The sequence below is a fragment of the Sylvia atricapilla genome, chromosome 9, assembly GCF_009819655.1.
Source record: "Sylvia atricapilla isolate bSylAtr1 chromosome 9, bSylAtr1.pri, whole genome shotgun sequence".
NCBI lineage: Eukaryota > Metazoa > Chordata > Aves > Passeriformes > Sylviidae > Sylvia > Sylvia atricapilla.
Window position 1 is genome coordinate 8,672,619 of NC_089148.1, and position 18,487 is coordinate 8,691,105.

General features: G+C 46.4%; 1 long non-coding RNA gene across 1 annotated transcript; it reads right to left on the reverse strand.

Moving 5' to 3' along the window:
• Positions 1–2,292: 2,292 nt before the first annotated feature.
• Positions 2,293–11,672, reverse strand: LOC136364714 (uncharacterized). The gene is made up of 4 exons (XR_010744202.1): positions 11,598–11,672; positions 10,787–10,864; positions 7,081–7,136; positions 2,293–2,554 (listed from the first exon to the last, which is right to left on the reverse strand). It is a non-coding gene; the product is annotated as an uncharacterized lncRNA (long non-coding RNA).
• Positions 11,673–18,487: the final 6,815 nt, after the last annotated feature.

Genomic DNA, 18,487 nt, shown 5'->3' on the forward strand with positions numbered 1-18,487 from the left:
CCCATGGGGCTGCACTGACAGAACAAGGCAGAGGCAGATGTGTTGTTCTAGGAGAGTTATTCTGGCATTATTCTATTATTCTATGGAGCTCCCCAGTAATGCCAGAAGTGGCTGGCTGAGCTGTGTGGTTTGATGCTGAGGGCTCTGAGGTGTCCAGTTTGATTTCTGCAATACGGGCAGCATTTCAGCCTGGATTTTTAGAGGGGAAATAATCCCTGCCCCAATATTGGTGAGGTCTTAGGCAGTTGCATCATTCCAATGCTGTATCTTCTCCTGTGTGTTTCTCAAGCTTGTAGAATGCTTATAGGAAAAAGCAGTGTCTCTCTCAGGGCCTGATCCCTCTCTGTGCTCTCACAGCTCATTGCTGGGCTGTTTTTTTCTCTGCTCTTCCAGTTTCTCCTCTAAGGTGCCAGGTGTGCTCCTCCAGCTCCTGCTGCCGAGGAGTTGCTGCCTGCAGACCCTGGAAGGGTGAAGGCTGCACAGTCAGTGCTGCAATGCTGGAATTGATCTGCTGCAGCACAAAACACTGCTCCTGAGTCCTGCAGGCAGCTGTCTCTCCTAGTTTGTTACCAAGCAGCCTTCCAGAAAAATTTTCAGCCGCCTGAAGCTGACAATATGGGGAAACGCCAGTTTCTATTTTGTCCAGACTGATAAAATCCAAGTGGCACTAAGCCACGTGTCTGTTCAGGAGCAAGAGCCCTGCCTGGGCCTGAGCACGTTTGGGTTTACACTCGTGGCCAGTGGGCTCTGCAGCAGTAAGGGATGATGGGGAGCATGGCAGATGCTGCCTTTGGGCTCACACTCTGAGCAAAGGCTGATGGCTGTGTCTAGTGCTGTGCAAGGAGCTGCTGCTCTCACTGGGGAGCAGATGAAGTAGTGCAGGAAAAATTGGATAGCCTGGAGGAGGAATACTCGTGTTCCTCAGACTGAACAGCAAAGTCACCCCATCCTGGTGTCTCAGTCTGTGCTGGCCACGTTGGTACCGTTCTAGGAGGGTTCTCTCCAAACCTCAAAGCCACCTGGGCTTCTTGAGAGCTCAGGAAAAGCTAGAGGCCAGCGCAGCAGGGCAGGGAGATGGAGCAGCCTCCTGTGTGTGGCCTCTTGGCTCTGTGTGTGTGTGTGGTGTCTGCAGTGCATGAGGTGAGCAGGGTGACCAGGGACAGGCTCTGAGAGGACAGAGGGAGCAGGGCCTAGGGGCAGCATCCTATAAATCCCTGTACTTTGCAACTCTAGGAATTCAGGCCTTTTTTTTAGGAGAAATAGATTTCACATCTAGGGATTACCAACTGTTATTTCTCTGATGTATCAGAAATGGGCAGCTTTTTGCAAAAGTGCAGATCCATACAGCTACACATTTTGCCACATTCCTCACCAGTGGCATAACTCAGGTAGGGAATCTACAGAAGCATGGAAAGGGATGTGTGTGTTTTCTAGTTAGAGAATATGAGGTGTATCCACTAATAAATTCTTCATCCATCTAATAAATCATCAAAGAAATGGGATTTATTTTGCGTTCATGTAATTGGTTTGGTTTGGCGGTGAGGTTTTCCCCCATGATATATTCATTTCATATTTTGATGCTTGCATAAACCCACCAGCTTTTAACTCTGAAGTCTATGAATTTTACAGCCATGTCCATGGAATGTGTCAGCAATACTTACTTGTGTGGATGAATTCTGATTGTGTTCTGCAAAAATGTCTGTGTTGTTCCTGGAAAACAATTCCTGTCTGAGTTGAACCATGACGTGCATTTCCTTTAGTGGTGGGCATGGTCAGCCACAGGTCTCCAGCTGAGTCTGCCAGAGGAAAAAGGGTTAAATTTAGGGTGATGTTTTTAGGTGTTTCCTTCTCCACAGTAGGTTAACTCCCAGGAGAATGAGCATGTCCTTACAGATCATGCCTGCCAGGAATCCTACCTGCAAAAATAGATTTTCTGTCTCAAGGGCCTTAATAAGAGTGTTACTACACAGAACTGTTCTACAATGATAGCTCTAAATAATTTATTTTTTATTTCAACAAAGTACACCTTTAAAAAGGAATAAACTTGTTTTTCAAGCCGTATTTTTATGCTTGTAGCACTGGACTGTTCGGTCTCTGAGATCCATTTCTGCATTTCATTGCCTGGGTTTGTTCTAAAGAAGATTTATTTTTGTTCTGTGAATAATTTTTGAAGGTTCTTGTAATATGTACAGATATAGATACATTTGAGGACTTTTATTGATATTCCTACAAAGAATACAAATAAACTTTAACTTTAAAGAGTTTGGACTCTGTAAACGTACGCTGATTTAAAGTCCCTCTCTTTTCTGTGGTTGTGTAAATGCAGAGGGTGGAAGGGAAGGAATTCCCACTGTGACAAAATGTTTGGGACAGAGCAGCTCCTCCTTGGAGCAGCCTGAGCAAACCCAGGGCTCCGGGGCCGAGGGGAACGGGATCAATTCCTGCGTCCCGAAGCTGGGAAATATCTGGCATTGTGGAGTGGGAGAGCGACAAGCTGTGGAGAGACGGAGAACTGCTCTCCGCTTCCTTTGGCCGTGGGCTTTTTCACTGAGCGCTGAAAAAGAGAGTGTCCGTGTATTAATTAACGTGGTTATTCGCCCCTCCCGGCAGACCAGGGAATGTGATCAGCCCGGTTTTCCTGTTCAGTCCATTCCTCAATTACACAATCTCGCGCAGCAGCCCAAAGCTGTGGAAGGCATGGAGGTGCAGAGGGATATTATTTACAGGTTCACATCGAATGCTGGATTCTAAGATAGCTGCATTTATTCTTCATACGTGTATGAAATCTTGTGTATAGTGAATGGGAGAACCTTCCGCGGTGGAACTTAACTGAGTGTAAAATCCGTACTCTAGGGGATGTTTGGGGAAAGTCTCTATTTTCATTTCACAGAATTACCCTTTCTCCACAGCTTGGAAGCCTTGCAGGACGCACACAGCTGGCCGTGCCCCGGTGCTCCGCTCCATCCCCTGCGTGTGCCGCCCTGCTCCTGCCGGGCTGTGTCCCGGCGACTCGGGGCAGAACCCACGGGTGCCCGGGCGGGAGGGGACCCGGCCGGCGGCTCTGCAGGAGGGGCACCCGTCAATTCCCACATCCCGCCCAGCACAGTCCCCGACTCCACGGCCCCCGGCTCCACAGCCCCCGGCTCCAGAGCCCCCGGCTCCACAGCCCCCGGCTGCACGGCCCCCGGCTCCAGAGCCCCCGGCTGCACAGCCCCCGGCTCCACGGCCCCCGGCTGCACGGCCCCCGGCTGCACAGCCCCCGGCTCCACGGCCCCCGGCTGCACGGCCCCCGGCTGCACGGCCCCCGGCTCCAGAGCCCCCGGCTCCACAGCCCCCGGCTCCACAGCCCGCGCAGGAGGCACGCAGAGGCCGGGGAGAGGAGGGACGGGAGGGATGCAGAGCTGGCGGGCAAAGTGATGCCGGTGTCGTGTCTGCTGTCGTGCTTCGGGGAAGGGAAGAGGGGCGCAATCAGCGGGAGAGGGACGGGAAATGCCAAACAAGCGAAGGCTGTACAGAGGGAAGGGGAGGTGGGGGGTGAGCTACTGTAGGAGCACTGCACAATCAGCAGTGAGAATGGCGCTGGGATTATACAGTGACAACTGGGGCAAATCTGGGTCTTTCTGTCCCAATCTCAGGCGTTCTATCCTGCAGAGGGCTTTGAATTCCACTTAACTCCACTGTGCAAAACTGTGTGTGAATGTGTAAATTCTTCTCCCATTTCCAGCCACTCTGGGCAGAGCTCACAGGAGCTCTCACTCTTGCAGCTCACTTGGGAAATTCCTTGGGAGAGGTCTCCTTCCAAGGGCCCTCCTGCCCAAAGGATGCAAGTGTACAGCCTTGACTGATTTCCAAGGATGTGTGCTGCTGCTTTACATTAAACAGCAGCTGCTGCTTAGATCCATTAGCAGATGGAATAGCAATTTGCTTACGCTGGGATATGAGTGTCAGGAGAAGACAGCCCTTGATCTTGCTAGGACCCATCTCATGTTGCTGTCCTTCACCTTGCTCCTGGTCCCATAGATTAAATAACCTCAAGTCTCCAGAAGATGTATTAAATTCCTGCTTTTTGCTGTGAGGGGTAGATCAAATATCCTGGTTGTAGGCATGAAACCTGGCTACCTGTCGGTTCTTCCTGCAGCCAGCATGAATTCCTTGTCCTTACTCAGCTCTGTCCCGCTGATGAGATTGGAAATGTGAGTTATGTGGACCTGAGCCCACTTTTCAGGACCCTCCTTAGCCCAGCTCAGTAGAAAAGCAGCCTGGGCTGAAATGGAAGAATCTGTTACCAATATTTCAGATTCCATGGTGGCTGCCAGGAGCGGGGCATTTGGGATGGATGTTCCCAGCAGCCTCCAAGTTTTCCCAGCTTTCAGGCTGTAATGGGACCCAAAGGGTTGTTGTGTCACAAGTGGAGGGGGATCACAAGGGACAAACCCATTGTTGACCCCAGTGAAGGATGGTACAGCGATGACAGAATCTAACTCAGAGTGAAACATGACCTGCACAGAGCTGAGTGACATTTCTCACTGCCTTTTCTCTGCTGTCCAGGTTTCTGTTGGCAGCAGGATGCAGATGGTGGGAGCAGTTCCTGCTCTGCTTGGCAAGGAGCAAGTTCTGTCTGCAGTGAGGGAGGAGGAGTTAGAGCTGAGCTGCAGGATGCAGTTACTCGGCCTTTCCCTCCCCTCATGAGGGTCAGACATGGACAGTCCATGCTGGACCCTACCTGAAACCCCACTATGGATTGTTACTGCTGGAGGGGCTGTTCTGAGGATTTGCCCTTCCTCCCTTAGAGGACAGGTGTCACACACAGGGGCTGTGACACCCTGAGCATTCCACAGCTGTGCAGAACATCCTGCTGCAGAGCCAGCAGCATCTCTGGAAGGAGGAGCTGCCCTTACCAGGGACACAAAAGTAGGAATGTCCAGTAAAAGCAGCTCTCTGAAGGCTTTGAAAAGATGCTGAGTGGATTTCAGTTCTTATCAGTGAGAGAATTTACTTTGGCCTCCCAGTTAGCTGCAGTGCCTGAAAGCACACATCCCTTTGGACATGGGTTTGTATCTAGAACATGTCTCTTTTCCCTGGATCTCAGGTGGGGATCCATGGCCTGTTGTCTCACAGTTTCAAAGCTTCATTCCTGAGTGACACCTCTGTGTGCACTGATTCCCTCAGCACTTTCAAAGGACATTTTCCAGGACTCAGGACTTCCCTGGTGGGAAGGATTGGTGGAGGACTGACTTCCCTTTTCCTTAGTACCAGAAGGAACTGCAAAAATTTGATTTCTATTGTTGGGTGGTTATTAGGATCAGGAAGGCCAGAAGAACTTGGACCTGATAGAGATTGTCATAATTGCAATTAAGTAGAGCCTTTCAGATTTTTCTGATTTTTTGGGAAACTGAGTGGCAGCTCCCTGTCATATCAGGATCTGTGCTCTACTGGGGAGCATTTAGAAAGTCATTGCTGCAGCAACCAGTAAGGCTAAAAAAGTGGGTAAAATATTTGCCATCTCCTCTGGGGCTGACTGAAGGGCAGAGAGACTGTTGTTCCCTCAGTTACATATTTTTTTGTCCTGGGTTTTTGTTGGATTTTGTGGAGGAAGGTGTTTTATTTTGTGTTGGGGTTTTTTGGGTTTGGATTTTTTTTTTTTTTAAAGAAACACTCTTCCCATGGCCAGATTCCAGATTGTGGCTTTGGGAAAACAGGGATCTTAAAATGGAAAGTCCATCTGCCCCAACTGCCAACTTGACAACTGTGCTGCTGGAATCAGCCTAAGGGGGAAGATGGGAAGGCTGAAGAGAGCCATGTCCTCGATCCACAGCTCACCACAGCAATGCTCTCTGCTCACTCCTGGTGTTGTGAGGGCTCTGCCCAGGTGCTGCTGTCTGGCAGCTCCTGGGGGTGTTTCCTGAGGGTGTTTGCTGTGCTGATGTATCACCATGATGGCATCATATCCCCGGTTTCTGCTCCCACCTGGCTGCAGGGTTTCTCCTGCCCTGGCCAGGGACAGAGGCTCAGGGTTATCAGGGAGTTCATGGCAAGCAGTAGTGCTTATCCCAGAGATCAGAAATCCCAGGGGAAAAGAACATTTACTGTGATAGTGCTGACAGTACTTTCCAAGTGCCTTTCAAAACTACTAAAATGACCTCATTAGGTGGCAGCTGCGGGGCCCCTGACTGCAGCCTGCAGCCTCTGCACTCCTCAGAGGAGCTGGGCTGTCCTGTCAGCCAGCTCTGGTGGAGCACAGCTGCTGCCCTGCCTTCAGCCCAGGGCAGGAATGGCTGCAATGCTGCAGGGCAGGAATGAGCTGCTCCAGCAGATTTGGCCTTGCGGAGCAGCTCAGAGAGCCCTGGAGTCAAAAAATACACAGGCATCTGATTTCAGGATGATTTTAGGATCCAAGTATTTGGCTGGTTCTGGATGCAAAGATTTGGGCAGGTTTCCCTAGTGACTTGGTTCTGTGCACCTTTCCTGAAGTTTGCCCAGGTGTAGGACTGTGCTGGTACTGGTTTATTTTCCCACTGGGGCAGGCCTGGTCTCAAGCTCATGCTCCCCAACAATAGATGCCCTTCCAGATGGGGGCAATAAATGCTAACCTGGCCTGTCCCTGGCCCTAAACAGTAGAAGCAGTTTTTGCTCCAGATATGTTCATTGCATTCATTCCTTGGCACGAGGTAAAAAGGAGGTCACTGTCCCACAGTCTTTGGAGCATCAGCATCAGCCATACCTTGGCTGCTGGTCCACCCCCCCCCAGACACAATGCAGGATGCAGTCAAATAGTTTGAAATTTTTAAAGTGACAAAGGAAGTTTTTATACCTTCCAGTTCAACATTTGTTGTTGACTTTGATGAGGGATTTGAAGGTGAGATGTACATTATCATAAAGAGACCATCCTGGTGAGCTCATCAAAGTGCTGGCCCAAAGGTCTTTTATCAAGCAAGAGAAAACCCAGAGGAGCCCAGCGACCTGGAATCTGCTTAACTTGGACCTGGACCCAGCCCAGTTTGTGGCAGGCTGGCTGCTTTCCCCATAGGAAAGGAGAAAATGCAGTGAGTCAGAAGTTTTGGCATTGTTATTTCAATCTACCTGTAGTTCTTCCATGTGGGGATTCGCGTTTCCATTGCCAGGGCTCCACAGGGAACCTGCAAGTTTTTAATTTCATTTTAGTCTCTTTAATAGCTGTATGAGTGGTGGGTGAGTACATACCACACTGGTGCCCAGTTTTTTCCTCATTTCTCACGTTCCTGCTGCACTTCTAAGGGTCACAGCTATTGGAGGGGCCTCTACTGGAGTGAGTCTGGAATGAATTTGATAGATGATTCCTACGCAGGCATGACACAAACACGCTCATTGCTACAAGTGTTTCCTTAACCACTGCTCCCTTATCAGCATGAAAAACAAGTATGTGGAGTATCCTGGGCAAATACACTTTGTGCAGATGCTGGGAGAGCTACAAGCTTTATCAGCAAACGGGTTCAGTGGTAACATTTGCAATTCAATCCACTTGGAATGGCTGTCAGTAGAATGCTCATCTTTCCTGGAAGCCTTAGGCCATCCCTGCTAACTCCAGACCTCACTGAGACCACATCAAAATCTGCTGCTGTGACAATGTCCATGGATACTTCCCACTCATGCTGCCCTTGTAATTTGTGTCCCACTGAACGACTAGGAACATAAAAAGCAGGACAAAGCAGATGCTGCCCAGCTAAACAAATCTCTCCTTCCTACCCACAGGGCTGAGCTGCAATATTTCTCTTACAGAAGTGATATTTATTAGGAAAAGTGAGCTAATGCTTAATGGCTGTGCAATAACGCACAGATGTAAATAAAAAGCCTGACACGAGAAGTGGACACACAGAGCAACAACCACAGGCTTTGCTCATATCCATGGGGATGAGTGGAAACCCATGAGAATTGAAGGCCACTTCAACCCCTGTGCTCACAGAGAGCGGGACAGCCCATCTCAGCAGCAGGGGCTCGTGCAGGGGAAGGTGGCTGGCAGGAACTGTGGTGAAGGATCTCTCCTGGACTCGCAAGCAGCTGCCACAGAATGCTGTGGTTCAACCTGGACTCTCAAGGAATCAGATCTTAATTGTGGAAGAGGTGACAACATTTGTGTCTGTAGCTTCCACATTTGTATTTCTGAAGGCTCCTCACCATGGAACCTACTCTCCCATGGCAAATTCTCACCCTAACAAAAAAGGTCAAGCCTTGAGACTGTGAGTAAAGGGCCTCATGTTTCTGTGACCGAGGGGTGGTAATAGGGAATATCTCCTGTTTGGGAGTTGGGGGCTTTCCACAGGAGGGATATGCAGCAGATCTTGCTACTTTCAGCTTTGGACAGACCCTGGGTGAGACATGGAAAGCTGCTGCTTTAAGTGGACGTCAGAAGATTACTACCAGATGGAAGGTAAGAATCTCTCTGGAAAGGAGGGCAGTAAATAGTCATAAACTGCAGTTCCAAGACCTTCATTAGCATTTATTGACTTTGACCTCAGGATAAACAGCATGGATATGCTAACAAGACTAGAGGATGCAAATTTGGGAGCTATCTTCAAAAATGTGAGGACCAGAGCATCTTGGAAAGCGAACTGAATGGGCTGGAATAAAAAGAACAGAGTTCAGGTGTGGGAAAAGGAAGGAAAGTACTGAAAATACAGACAGTTAGGGTAAAACTATGTATAGTAATAATACTGTGACTGGGTTTGGATGTAGTAACTAATGATTCACTGTGCAGAAATGCATGAGGGAATCCCACCTGGCCCATCAGCCAGACAGACTAGCAGGCACAGAAAGGCTCTTCCACATGTAGCCATGCAAACCAGACTGGAGCCATGGGAGCACGCCAGTTTGCATCTCCTTTGCAGGGATGGAATTTTGTTACACATATCAGGGATTTTAATTTCTCCCATGTGTCAATAGAAATCCTGAGGAGAATGAACTACTATCACGTGGGCTGGATGCTTTGCTCACTGGAAACAGGCCTAAAAACAAGACTCAGCTTTCATGCCATCTCAGGCAACCTTTTGGAGGGTGCACATTTCAGTGTGTTATTCCAAGAGGGCAGGATCCTCTGAGGATTTGCCTTTGTGGCTCCATCCAAAACGTGTGCTAGGCAAGCAGGACAGATCCAGCCCTGAATGAAGGGAGGTTATCTGCATGTAAAGATTTTGAAACCATGTTCCCAGCAGAGGCTTTCTTGGGCTTACCTTGGCTTCATGCTGAGCTACAACACCACGACCAACAACTTCCACCATGGGATTCGGTGTCTTCACTCCCTCTTCAGGCACCCAGTTTGCCAGGAACAGAAAACCAAGAAGCAAAATTCATTGGATTGTCTGGATTGTGTGCTGTGAATTGTGGAGGCAAGAATTTAGGTAAGACCTGTCCCCTCCCTGTGTTTCCTGCTGGTGCCTCTCTCGCAGTTCTGGAGCCAGACAAGCCCCCTGTGGAGCTGGAGGCAGACAAGAATAGTGCTGTAAAATCCCCCGAGCTCAGCTCTGACTGAAGCATTAGTGGTTTAAAGCACAAATTTATCACAGGCATCAGAGCATGCAGATTTGTGAGATGACGTAAGCAAATCCAAAGGGACACAGCACCATCCCTGCACTATCCCTGGGACACACACAGCTGTGGCTGTCAGGAGCAAAACCCTTTATGTTTGGTTCAGTGGGCTGTTGGAGAAGCTGTTTTGGTTTTTCATTCTCTCTGAAACACTAAACACTAAAGCCAACCCATTGCTTCTGGTTTATGGTGGCAGAAACCCAGTCCAGGGTGCAACGCAAGTGCTGCAAGCCAGGGCTCTTAATCCCTGGCACAGCCCCTAAAACTTATCCCAGGAGAAAAAATTGGAAGGAATTGAAAAAAATTGGAAAAAATTCCAAGAAGAACTTGGAAACTGTTGCCGTTCAGAACTGGCTGTGTATCATTTCTCCTGTGCCTGCTAACGCTGGCATCTTCCACATCAATTACTTCTGCAAATCACACCCCAAACTGGCCTGGCTCCCTTCCATGCTGCTCTGATTTGCATTCCCTGAAACACGAGATCTAACAATTACATCTTTTATATTTGCATACACCTTCTGAATGCTTTTGAGCTGATTGTAAAGGTCAGGCTGAGTGGTGAAGTGCAGGGAATTTAAATAATCAGTCTACCTCAGATGCCTGAAGAAGAAATCACTCTGAGCTAGATACTGTCCCGATACACATCTAAGTGCACTGGCACTGAATAGTGCAGTGGGCCAGACATTTTAAAAAGCTGATTTTCAGTCCTATCTTGTCCTCACCACACTGTCATTTCATAAGGCACAGCACACAGTCTCAGTCACTGTGTTTTGCAGACACTAGGTAATGCAGGCAGGAGATAAGGGTCATGTAGCCACACCAGATTATGGATGCTTACGTCTCTTCTTTAACTCATGGAGCTGCAAAATAGGGATGGAAAACTTGCAAAGACTGAAATACTTGCTCCTTTTATCTCTGATCTCAAGGTAGAATGTAGATGTAGAACGGTTTAGAATGAATCTAGCTCAATTCTTTTTTTCTGCTATTAAAATGGTTTCAGCATTACAAGATTTTAGCAGGGACTGCATTGGTTTCCTGCTGCCCAGTTCAGTTTGATGCTTTAGAATGTCTGTTTTCAAAGATTACTGTTCATACAATGTCAACCAAGTCACCATCACCTCTGCTGGCCTGTGGAAAGTGTCAGTGGCAGCACTTCCATCCCCTAAAGCTATGCTCTCCCTGCTGCCCTGTATCCCATTATCTCTGTGCAGACATTCCTTGTGTTTACCTGCCACGTTCCTGCCCTGCAGGCCACTTCCACAGCAATTCTCCCCAACAGTGCAGCCTTCAGGTGCAGCCTCAGTGCCTGTGGTAATTATGTTTCAAGGTAAATGTTTCATTAAAAAATCAAAGCGTTTCTGCCCCTCAGCCCGTGATTTTGGTAGAAGCCAGAGATTCTTTTCTCATTTGTTGTGGTATAACAGTTACATGCTTGGCAGCTGGATGCTTGTTTCTATCCAGGGTTTAATCTACCTGATAGAACTATATTAAAATATGAACTGTGGGTGCGGTAATCTTTTGGAAGGTGAGGGGCTCTGAAATGGCTCTCTGAAAATTCCCCTGGGTGCTAAAGCATTATTTAGAGCTGTGTCATCAGGCTGTATTTGGCCAAAGAGTTAATGAAAGGCCAGAAATTAGGTGCTTGTGCTAGTGACTAAATAGCAAACCCCAAAATATTTATCTTCTGGCTTTGCTATATGACGTAGCAAAGGGAAGACTGAAATAATAACTGTTCTGGCTGTAAAGTGAATCCTTTTTCTTAGAAATTTGCTTGTCACATCTCTTGCAGGTTTTGTTTTCCATACACAGCCTGGGGGGAAAAACAAAACCCACCTTCCATAAAAATAAAATTTCTGCACTATAAAAATTCATTCAGTTGACAAGAATCTCCTAATGCACCAACAGCACAACTCCCAAAAGGTAGAGAGATGGGACAGATGGAGGGAGGGTTATTTCAAAGCAGACAGTTCACAGACTCCCTTGACATTGCATTTGGGCTAACAAAGGGCCAGATTTTGAGGGGTTTGATGATAAAATACCTACTGAATTCATATGGAACAGAAGCAAGCACCTTGCTCCTACTTCCCAGACTGGCAGTGGTAGATGTGTGCTAGAGCCTCCATGCATTAGATACTTCTTTTTCTCTTGCAAGTGAAACCATAGCACTGCTTTACTCAATGCATTGTACAAGCTGTTGCTGCATAAAAAACTAGTTTGATCTGGGATGAGCTGAAAAATTAAATAGCTGGTATAAAATGCCGTGAAATTCTGGTTTTACAAGTTAGATTTTGCGTGGGAGAAGGAAAGATGGCTGCATTTATTTTTCATGTTGTTTGTGTATCATTTCCAAGCCTTAATTGATGAATGTGATATAGTTTGATAGCTAAACATATCAAACCAGTTTTGTGGTGAAAATATTAAAATTAAAATAAATATGGGCCTCTCTACATAGATGAGAGAGAACACAAGGGAATGCTTGAAGTGAATAGGTTTGGAAGCTTTTCAGACTGGAAAAAACCCACAGCTTTGCTTACATGCAGCACACATTTGTTAAAATATACTTCAGCTTTTGCATATGTTTTTGAGTGTTTAGAGAAAAATGGTGCACTGCATCTAATTAGAATCTCAAAACTCACAGACAAATGCTACAGGCTCAACACTTTGAAATGTAAATAGAACCACAGTAAAGATACCAATTGGGGGTAATAAAGAGGTAAAAATGTGACACAGCTGAAAAGTTGAGAAAGAGCACCTGGGGCAGGTAGGAAGGACCAGAACAGTGATGAGAAATAGAAAAAAAGGCTCTAACATTTTACACAAGACTTGAGTCTGTCTAATCCAGAACCTGCTGCCCAGAGGCATTTCAGTGCCACCCCAAAGCATCCTGCATGACAGGGATACTGAGGGGGTTTTCTGGTGGGTGAAGTGGTGGTAATGGCCTGAATCTCACTCGTCACAAATTTGTGCCTTAGAGCCTGAGAGTTGATGATGTGTATTTGAGCATTAATTAGGTCAGACATGAACTATTTAATTATTGGCCAGCCAACAGAGCTGGAGCTAGCTTTGAATTTCTCAAGGTTTCTGCCATTAAAATTGCAACTTCATTTAGAGAGCCATTCCCTTCTTGAAAACTTGGGCAAGAAAAATATTCCTTAAAAGCATCCCCAATTCTAAAAGTTACTTGCAAGAGCTGTATCAGCAAGCAGTGTCTCATCAAAGAAATATGGAAAGTGGTTAAAAGGCAGGAACAGGAGTTAGAAAAGAGAAGTTTAACATCCTAATTGCTCCCAAAATCACTGCAGAGAGAGGTGAGGTCATGGTGCTAGGTCCAGCCAGCCAATTGTTTGTAAGATGGTGAATGAAATGTTCAAAATATACAAATCCCAAAGAGGATGGTGATGGCTGGTGCATGTAATCTCAGTGTAACGATTAACCCCTGGTTTACGGAGGCACAGACCTCAAGGGAAGCGCTGCTGTGGCCTGGAGCAGCTCAAGCTGTAAAACAGCAGTGCCCATGCAGAGGCGTCCAGTGGTTTAGCTATAACCCAGAGTGGTGTCCCAGGTCCCGGAGCAGGGGCAGAGGGATGGTTTGGGAAGCTGCTCATGACCACAGGGTGGAGCTGAAGCCCTTTCAGTTGGTGCGGTTCGTTCGTAACTCGGCGGCGGTGGAGAGGAGCTGCGGCTCGGGCTGTTGGCAGCCCGCTCCGTGGCGCTCATTATCCCGCTGCCTTCGTTCCGCCGCACGGGAGGTCAGCCAGGGCAAACCGGGGCTGAGGGTGCTCCGACAGGGTGCGCTTGTTTGGGTCTCCATGTCAGACACAGACAGGGCTTGTGATGAATTTGGAGCACAGTCAGTCATGTGAAATCATCGTCGTGTCTGAGTGCCTGTAATAAAGGCTCTGACCTGAATAAGTGAAGGGAAAACGCAGCTGAGAGGAACTTACCGAGGTGAAGAATGTGTATGTTAAACAATACATTTTCTTTGTTTCTCAGTTCGGCTTTTCTGCTCGAAATGATTTTGAGTGACAGCACCGGATCCATAAAGGACAAGATGGGAGCTTGGACCTGGGCAGGCGTAGGGAAAATAGGACTTGTTTTGAAAACAAATTCCAAGCAGATGGGCAGGGCAGCGGGAGGGCGAACGCGGTTGTTCAGAGCTCTCGGTGCTCATTATTTGCTCTTTGTCCCGTCCTGCTTTCTTGGGCTCCAGTTCCCTGTTTTCCACCTGCAACCAGACTCCCCTTATCTCACGGATTCCTCCTCACAGCTGCCTCGGAGCAGAGCCTGATCTCCTGACGGCTGGCCACGTGTTGGGAACTATTTCAGAGCCTTCAGCCCTGCTCGTCCTCGCTGCCCCTGTCCTGCACAGTGCCCGATGCCCAGCCGAGGTGGCACCGGGGCTGTTTCATGCATCTCCTTGAAGAGCAGCTTCCCGAAGCACACTTCGGAAGTGTCCTGGTGGTCAGGAGCTCCATTTCATGATCACTCTTGAATTTACCTACGGTGGCTGAATATCTCTATGCCTGCAGCCTTGAGAGCAAAACCATCTCCTGTGGGTAGAGCACAATCCAGCTGGGACTGTGGCTCCGAGCTCTGGTCCTGTGAGGGTCAGCTGTGCCAGGAGAAGGTGTAGGTGTAGATCTACCACTGGTGACCAGCTGTGCTTTTCTTACCTCGATTTTGTTCAGGCCGTGAAAAGACACATTTTTTGCCAACAGCTGTGACCATGGAAGACATCCCCCATAGCAAACAGCTGTGACCAGTGAAAACTTTATTTTCCTCTTGTACTTGTTACTGCTCTGCTGGAGGCTGCAGTCCCCTTTATGTGCCAGCAGCAGAGACTGTGCCCTGCCCCACCCCAGGTGAGATTTAAAGTACTGATAAAAGTGGTTACGCCTCACTCATCCAGCTTTGGCCAAAGTGTGAGAGTGCTCACAGATTTCTGGGGGTAGCTTCCAGCTGGCAGGTGCTGATGGACACCTGTACAGCAGAACATCTTGAGCAAGCTCAGCCAGAAGTGCTGGGTGAGGATGTGTCATTGGCCTCGGGAGACTGGACAGCTAATCCAGCAGAAAAGCTCCTCCTGTTGGCCAGATTCTAATGGAAGCTGACACAGCTCTGCGGGCACAGCTACAGCTGTGGAAATATCCCTTGTTTTCACTTTTGAAATATTTCTGGACATTTTCTAGATGTCTGAAGTTTTCCTGTCAGTCAGTAGCTTCCTGCCAGAAGCCATTCCCAGTCACACCTCCCCTCTCCTCACTCCCTTTCTACAAACCCATGTCAGAAGCAGCACAGAATCAGAATCCACCACTTTTGACAGCTTCTGGCTCCAGCTGGCACCACTCTTGAATGCATTAAAGGAGTGAGACATCGCTGGTTTTGGTCCCTATTTCCCATGTACTTTTTGTGCTCTACCCTGCGTCACTGCTGACATAACTAGAGTAGACCAACATAATCTATCATTAGGCCATGGTATCAAACGCAAATGTAATACAGCTTATGGATTTAAACTGGTGGAGGGATCTTCCAATACCGTAAAAATGCTCGGATGTGAAGGTGGTCATGTGATTGTAATCTTTGCATCTATTCCCTGACCCAGGTGATGATGAAAAGGGATAATTATTACATTCATTAATAATTTAGGAAGCTAAGCAACAGCACCTGGAAATTAGATGCCAATTTTGCAGGATTTCCAGAGAATGAATAAGGATGAGAAATAGGTCAGGCACAGATATACTTTTGTCATTTTGAAGAGGGGAAGGAAATATTTTTAGCAAGAAGAAAATGCTTTCTCTCCTGGCTCTGCAGCACAAGTAGGTGTCCGTAACTGATGAGGTTTCCCACACAGGATTGCTCCAGGCCTGACAGGTTGCTGATGATCTCCCTGAGCATTTACAGGAATTGGTCTGTGGGTTCCTGTGCTGGCAGTCTCTCTGTGAGGATTTTAAGAGTCATCTTCATTTTCTCCTTTTGGCTCAGAGGGTTTGTAGTTCCACAGGGCTGTGTTCTGCCATGAATTGGTGTCATTTCTGAGTTATTTTCCTGAGCCAGGGTCTTAAAACACTATTTCTTAAAATTTATTTCTCTGAAAGAGAAAATATGTGAGCAATACTCACACACTCCTCTCTGTGAGACAACAAGGTAGTGCTATGGAGAGCTTGGGCTGATACATAGTTGTAAAGGCTGGGAGAGATACAGCTCTGAAAAGGGTTGGAGTGCTGTGCTCTGTGCTGTCCCTTCTGCTGCAGCTTTTATTAGCTCTTGTATTAGAAATAGTTCTCTCTTTCAGTTTTTAATTCCCCCATCTCCCTTCAGGCTGGCAGTGAATCATGGGTATTCAAAATTGCTTTCAACAGAGCATTTATATTGTTTGAATCTAAGAGTACTATTTAAAATGCAAAGTTGAGTTGTGACATTGGGTGTGCACATTCGGCATCTCTCAAGAGTGACTGATCATGTCAAAAAGGAAAACTTCACTTTGCAAAAATATATTACAATTCTAGCTAAGAAAAGACCACTTTTCAAACTAAATATGCTTAAATCACACCACTCAATTATTTTCCAGTATACAGCAGTACAATATGAATATAGTAGCCAATTAATTGCTCTGCCTGATATGGTATTTTTCTTCCTGAGCAGCTTGAGGACCTCTACAACTGTTCCATTAGTGCTTTGTGGTCAGTGGGGCTGTTGTGGTCAAACCATGTATTGCCAAACCACTTATTACCAAAAACAGAAGCCACATGCCTTCCCCACTGAGTGCATTCATCTCTGCATGAGCAGTGCATCCATCTCTGGAAAGATAGTTGGGAGCACCTCACAGGACACAGTAGACTCATCTTCTGATCAGCTGGATTTGTTTTTATGCACCTCAGGTGCTAAGGAGCCACTTTTTTTCAATCCCGCAGCACCTCAGCAATGTGAACTTTGTATGTATTTAGGTGCATGCAGGGTAAATATTTCTCCAAACACAGCTGGTGTTGGGAGTGGTATTGATGTAGTAAGTTTTTACTCTTCACCTAAAAAGGATGGCACAATGACTGCAACTAGAGAGCTCAAATGCAAATAAGTGTGGAGACAGAGCAGGCTTAGAAGGTAGGCCAAGTGATATCATCTTTCCTAGGCCATGGGACAGTTTTCCTGGGGTAGAAGGGCACATCACAGAAGGTTTTGGCATCTATCCCATCACCTAAACCAGTGCAATCCATAACTGCATCAGGAGTGACTTCCCCCAGCACTGGTAAGTTTGGATCACTTTATATATCATGTTTGAGTTCCTCATATCACCTTGTGTTTCAGAAACATATATTCTAAGTCATATTTCTAAAAACACCCATTTTTTTCCTGTAGCTTTGGAGTTTTAATGGGGAGTTAGAAGGCGTTAGAAATTGCTGTATATCCCCAGCTGATACATTCTTTTCCAGCCTCAGTTCAGAGCAGCAGGAAGTGTTCTACATTATAGAAACCTTAGTTTTACATAAAGCTGGTGGGCAGGATTCCTGCTGGATGGGTCCCAGCACGTGTGTTTACAATGACAGAAATCTTAGGGTTGCTTTCTTTTTTAAAAACTGTACTGTTATTTCAGTGCTTTTGTATAAAATTTATGATTCAGAGATGCCTTTTTTTAAGTTCCCAGACAGTGAGTTGTGAGTGCAACTTTTACAGCTTCTCTGCTGAGAAGGATGTACCAGAATTACTCTTTATCCAGAAGTATCAGTATTCCCATCTGGCCCTGTGAAGCAACAACCAGTATTGGCTGGTTTTATTGCAGTGAAACTATGAACATTATTTATATGTTTTATTACAGGAACCAAACCATTAATTCATGTGGGCAACATCAATATTTTCTTAATAAAGTCTCATTTTAGCCTTTGGTCAGCTTCACTCCTTAGGTTCACTTTCAGTGCCAGCAGTGTTTACATAATACATAAATACACTGGTACCTGTAATAATGTGGTGTTTTACTTCCTGAATTCATTATAGGCTCTTAAGCACTTAATCAAATTCCTTCGGATTAGCTTGTGCATCCTCTTCTGCAGGCAGGTTTGTATACCAATTTGATAATCTTTGTCTGGGGAGTGCTTTTAACCTGAGCATATATGAGAGTGTTTGTTCTACTCCTTCAAATCCTGGGGAGTTACATTTGTTCTTGGGAGCGTGGCTTGCCACATGCTCACATTTCAAAGATTACTAGGGTTTCTTTTGTTTTAAAGTAGACCCCCAGTAATATTTTATACTCTTGATACAATTACTCTGCATTGCATTGCAGTAGCTGCATTTCAGATTTCAGTTCATTCCTGTTTGTTTCTTTACTTAGTTATAAAGCTTTCTCTTTTTTTTATTCTTTTAATTTGTAAACACTTTAAGATACTCAGGGGAAAAAAAAGCTTTTTATTATAAATAGAACACATTCTGAATGTATTTGTTTTGGTCTTAAATTCCTTTCCAGTTTGTAGTGAGTGCAGTGGATTACTGCATGCTGCTGGCTGTTGGCAGACCTGACACTGAACCCCTTGTATTACTCCTTTTCCACATGTGACCATTTCTTGTGACTTCTATTGCAAAGAAAATCTTTTCCCTCTGTTCAGCTACTCTTACATTCTGCCTGCACGCACTGGTATGTGTTTTTAGCCAGATAAACTGTCATTCTCTTGGTTCTCATTAGATATTTTTGGTTGTCCAGCTGGCCACTGCAGCAGCAGTTTCTCCTGATGTCTGTCTGTGGCAGGATCGTATCCAACAGGAAATGTGACATTGTACGTGGTACTTTGAACTTTCCTGACAACCTTAACCTGTTAATTAAGGAAGGTGAAAAATGAATAGTTGTAAGATATGAATGTGTGAGGAACATGAATGTATGTGTTTAAATTTGCACAAGACCTTGTATAAATGAGACAAGTGGATGAGAAAATTATCCCATTTAAAG